Consider the following 6,134-nt stretch of genomic DNA (forward strand, 5'->3'; position numbering starts at 1 on the left):
CCTTTCTGCCTCAACTGAGGTGGGAGGACTAAAAAGTACTTGTGAAAGTCACAGCCCACAGGCAAAGGCTCACAAATCATAAGGCCAATTATAGGACTATAGAATACGCTTATTCCCCACTAACTTACCAACAGCTTAATAGGGCCCCTATATAATTACACGGGATTACATCTATAAGAATTTCATGCCTGAAACTATTAAGAATTTTCTAGGCTGGGCATGGTGGCTTACTCCTGTAATCCCAGCACTTTGGGAGGCAAAGGCGGGTGGATCATGAGGTCAGGAGATCGAGACCATCCTGGATAACATGGTGAAACCCTGTCTCTACTAAAAAAAATACAAAAAATTAGCGTGGCGTGGTGGCAGGCACCTGTAGTCCCAGATACTTGGGAGGCTGAGGCAGGAGAATGGTGGGAACCCTGGAGGCAGAGCCTGCAGTGAGCCGAGATCGCACCACTGCACTCCAGCCTGGGCAACAGAGCGAGATTCTGTCTCAGAAAAAAAAAAAAAAAAGAATTCTCTAGAGATATTTCAACAAATTGGATAACCTAGGTAAAATGGACCAATTCTAGAAATACGCAACCTACCAAAACTGAATAATAAATGAATAGGCCGGGTGCGGTGACTCACACCTGTAATCCCAGCCCTTTGGGAGGCCGAGGCAGACAGATCATGAGGTCAAGAGATCAAGACCATCCTGGACAACATGGGGAAACCCCATCTCTACTAAAAATACAAAAGAATAGCCGGGCGTGGTGGCGCATGCCTGTAGTCCCAGCTGCTTGGGAGGCTGAGGCAGGATAATCACTTGAACCCAGGAGGCAGAGGTTGCAGTGAGCAGAGATGGCGCCACTGCACTCCAGCCTGGTGACAGAGCGAGACTCTGTCTCAAAAATAAATAAATAAATAAATAAATAAATAAATAAAAAATTTGAACAGACTTATAACTAGGAGGGAGATCAATGCAATAAATCTAAAGCCTCCCAACAAATAATTACCTAGGACCAGCAAATAGTTAGGCAGCTACGTAGATGCTATTAAATGTTTTGTAGGTTAAAACTACTGTTAAAAGATAATCATACCTCAAGTGATTTTGAACCCTAAGTAACTGGATCTCCACATTGTCACAGTGTGACAAAATAGTGCCAATAAAGCAACAGCAGCAGTTAAAACAAAATCACTCAGCTCTACTAGTTCATGGAAGAGTGAAATCTGAAATTATGTGTGGGGCCCATGTTTCACTCGTATAATTCGTAACCCAGGGCTGAGAAATTGCCCAAGTGAAAAATATGTAATATAAATAAGTATAATAATGATAATACTTTAAACAATTGATTATTTGTGATGACATAGGAGTTTGATTTTGAGCAATATTTCTGTCTGGTTCATGACGAGGTACTGCTTTAGTTCCTTTACATGGCCATGGAGCATACTATGAGAACAGCTCTGGGAATGGTCCGGAGAACCTTCCGTAAGCCTTGGTTTCCTCTTTGATAAAGCAAAGACAGTGCAAGACTCCTCGTGCAGGGTGGTAAGATTTAATGAGCAAAGGTGAGGCAAGGATTCCGCATCGAGCAGGAAAGGCACTGGCGTCCAAACAGCGGCCCTGCTTCACAACCATGTGCTTGTGCTGTTCTCTGGGAGTGGTGTAACAAACCCACAATATCATCACGGTATTATTAGGATGGCTGGGAAACGCCAGTGACATCCATGCACATACAAAACCAAAGCTGAATCCTGGGAGAGCCTGTCTGGCCCGGTCCGGGCCTATCTAAAATCTCCACAAGGACAGTCACACTCTTGTGTTACACTATTGTCATACACACCTGCCTGAGAAAATCTTTCATTTCAGCCTTTCTTGCTTTTGTTTTTGCTGGTGGTGGTGGCAGCTGGCTGGGTGGGTAGGTGGGAGGGTCTCTTTCCCAGGGCAGCACAGGATCCAGAAAGCTTGGATATTGCCAGGGGAAGACGTCACATGACATGGGCTGTCCACCTCATGCCCACCAGCAGCTGACACCTCCACATCCAAATCTGCCTGGTCCCTTGAGGTCAGGGAGCTTCCGTTCTAAGATGTGATGAACTGTGACATTCATGGCTCCCCATAGAGTATACTCCAAGATGTTTACCCTCGTTTTAGTTATCTGTTGCCAAATAAAGTTTGTTGTTTTAAGTCAGTAGGTTTTTGGGATGGTTCATTACACACATCCCACTACTGGGCATCTACCTGAAGGAAAAGAAGTCATTATATGAAAAAGACACTTGCACAGGTATGTTTATAGCAGGACAATTCACAATTGCAAAGACGTGGAACCAACAGAAGTGCTCATTGATGAATGAGTGGATTAAAAAAATTGTGGCATACATACACCATGGAATACTATTCAGCCAGTCAAAGGAATGAAATAATGTCTTTTGTAGCAACTTACATGGAGCTGGAGGCCATTATTCTAAGTGAAGTAACACAGGAGTGGAAAACCAAAAACTGCTTGTTCTCATTTGTAATAGAGAGCTAAACTATGAGTACACAAAGGCATGCAGACTGGTATAATGGACTTCAGAGACTCAGAATGGGGAGGGTGGGATGGGGGTTAAGGATAAAATACTACACATTAACTACAAAGTACACTATTAGGTACAATGTACACTATTCAAGTGCACTAAAATCTCAGAATTCACTACTCTATAACTGATCTATGTAACAAAAACCTCTTGGATCCCAAAAGCTATTGAAGTAAAACTCAATTTAAAAATTGCTTTGTAGGGTGCAGCACCTGGTAGATGATCTGATGGGCTTGAGAGGGTTCTGTGTCCTCAAAGGTTGATGAATGCTACATTGTTTCTACCCTTCTTGGACGTTGTTCAACATTTACTAGCAGAGTAAAGGCTCTTGAAATTCCTGCAAAAAAACAAAACAAAGCAAATTCTTTTTTTTCCTTTGAGAGTCACCCAGGCTGGAGTGCAGTGGCTTGATCTTTTTTTTTGAGATGGACTCTCGCTCTGTCGCCCATGCTGGAGTGCAGTGGTGCGATCTCAGCTCACTGCAAGCTCCACCTCCCGGGTTCACGCCATTCTCCTGCCTCAGCCTCCCGAGTAGCTGGGACTACAAGCACATGTCACCACGCCCAGCTAATTTTTTTGTATTTTTTTAGTAGAGATGGGATTTCGCCATGTTAGCCAAGATGGTCTCAATCTCCTGACCTTGTGATCCGCTCTCCTTGGCCACCCAAAGTGCTGGGATTACAGGCATGAGCCACCACACCCAGCAATGCTCAGCTAATTTTTCTATTTTTAGTAGAGATGGGGTTTCTCCATGTTGGCCAGGCTGGTCTCGAACTCCTGACCCCAAGTGATCCACCCACCTCAGCCTCCCAAAGTGCTGGGATTATAGGCGTGAACCACCCTGCCCAGGCAATGTAGCTTTTTAGAACAATAATAATTAACATCTTCATAGTATTGAGTTTTTAACCATGAATGTGATATAACTCTCTGTTTATTTAGGTCCACTTTTGTATCTTCATACATAAATTTGGAATTTTCACTCAAAGACATTGAACTATCTGCAGTCATTATGGCCCCTTAATCTGTCTGTGCTATGGGAAATGTTATCTTTTCTAAATATTTCTTTTTCTATTAGTTTGTTCTTGGTTTATAAGACCAATTAATCTCTGTACTGATTTTGAATTCAGAAAACTTGCTACACACCTAAGATTCTAAAGGTGTGCATAGATCCTTCGGTCTCTGAGAACACAATAATGTCATCTGTGAAACAATGACAGTTTTGTATCTTCCTTTCCAGTTTTAAGTACTTTTTTTATTTTGTTTGTTTGTTTTTGTTTTCCTTTTGGTTTTACTGCCCTTACTAGGACCCTCATTATAATGTTCAGGACAAGTTGTAACTGCAAGAACCCATGTATTTTGCCTGAGCTAAAATGAATTTTTTTTTTTGAGACGGAGTCTTGCTCTGTCACCCAGGCTGGAGTGCAGTGGTGCGGTCTTGGCTCACTGCCAGCTCTGCCTCCTGGGTTCACACCATTCTTCTACCTCAACCTCCCAAGTAGCTGGGACTACAGGCACCCACCACCATGCCAGGCTAATTTTTTGTATTTTTAGTAGAGACAGGGTTTCACCGTGTTAGCCAGGATGGTCTTGATCTCCTGACCTCATGATCTGCCTGCCTCAGCCTCTCAAAGTGTTGGGATTACAGGTGTGAACCACCACGCCCGGCCTAAATGAAATGTTCTTAACACTACACTGTTCAGTATGATATTGATGGCAGGACTCTGGGCAGGTACCTTTTTTAGGTTAAGGCATTTCCTTTCTCAGCCAATGGAGGCTGAGGCACAAGAATCACATGAAGCCACCATGCCTGGCTATTTTTTTTCATATTTTTAATAGAGACAAGGTTTCACCATGTTGGGCAGGCTAGTCTCAAACTCCTGGCCTCAAGTGATCTGCCTGCCTCGGCCTCCCAAAGTGCTGGGATTACATGCATGAGCCACCACACCCAGCCGCATTTTCTTTCTACTACTAGTTTGCTGAGTTTCTTTTTGAATCATGTTAACTTTATATGAGTTATTATAAATTACATTGATTAACTTAAATGTTATACAGAAAAAGCCACATACACAAAGGAAAAATATGTGTATATAATGAACTGTGTCTCAGCTTCAACAATTATAATCACTTGACTAATTGTTTTTTATACATAAGCTATCCACTTTTTAAATTTATTATTTTAAGTAAAATCTCACATAGTACAAAACTTTACCATAATTTCATAGTATGATTTGCTACCATATGATTCAGATAGATAGATAGATAGATAGATAGATAGATAGATAGGATGGACAGATACATAGCTAGTTATAGGTGTAGATAAAGACAGAAAACTACCATGCTATTAGCACAGCTAATAAATTAATTTTTAAAAGACTTAATACTTCCAGATATCCATTGCATACTCAAATGTTGTGATTTACTCAAGAATTTTTCTTCAAATCAAAATCCAGTCACGGTACACAGGTTTATCTAGTTGTGCCTCTTATAATTTTTTTATATTCTGGCAATCATTCTCCTTTATTCATGCCATTTTTTGTCTAGGAAAGCTGGATTGTTCTGTAGACAGTCCTACACACTATGTTGTGCTTATTGTTTCTTCAAGGTGTCCTTTTACACATTCCTCACACAGAATTACAGTGGAGGCAAAAAAGGAAAAAGTCCTACCAGGGAGAATGGGGCTCAGAGACTTCCGATTCTGCAGAGCAGTTAGTAAATTGTTATGAGGTCACATATCGGGACAATTTTTCACAAGCCTGGGGAGGCTCAGAGACTTCCTGTTCTTCAGAGCAGTTAGTAAATCATTATGAGATCACATATCAGCACAATCTTTCACAAGCCTGGGGACAGAGAAAAGAAGCAAACTCAGCAAATCTGTGGCTTCTTGCAGATCCAGTGTTTGTTCCAATAGTGCTCACATAGATCCGTGAGCCAGGAACCAGACTTCCCCATGTAGACACATTCATATGTATAAGATTTTTCAGGCTGCCAATTACTGTGAAAATATGAACTAGAATTAGTTATGTCTCCAAATCACAAGCAGGGACAGGGCACACTAAGCCATGCCTAGCTGGGTCCTCACCATCAAGATCCCAGAGGAAGATCTGTCCACCAGAGTGAAGGTCCAGCCTCTTGGATTGTTGAGAAATCCCAATAAATAAAAAATACTCGCTGTATTTTATAGCAGAGTTTTGAGCACAGTGAACTATTGACATTTGAAGCCATATCATCCTGTGTGGTGAGGGGCTGTACTGAAGGGTAGTGAGCAGCATCCCTGGGCTCCACCCACACGATGCCAGTGCATCCCCATCCCCATCGAGACAACCCAAAATAGTTTCAGACAGTGCCAAGGATCCCTAAGAGGAAAACCATCTCCTGTTGAGTGCCACTGTCTCATAGCAATCATCTCATGCAAACTCTTGCATTGTACATGATACAAATGAGGCTGAAATAGATAAGTGACCTGACAGCTCTGGATCCCTGGGTCTAAGTTTGAGGATATGAGGCCTTTCGGTATCCGGCATACAAGAGGTGCTAAATCTGTGGAATGAGTCCCTGCCTCTTTCTTAAGTTGAGCA

Source organism: Pongo abelii, chromosome 13, assembly GCF_028885655.2.
Source record: "Pongo abelii isolate AG06213 chromosome 13, NHGRI_mPonAbe1-v2.0_pri, whole genome shotgun sequence".
Taxonomy (NCBI): domain Eukaryota; kingdom Metazoa; phylum Chordata; class Mammalia; order Primates; family Hominidae; genus Pongo; species Pongo abelii.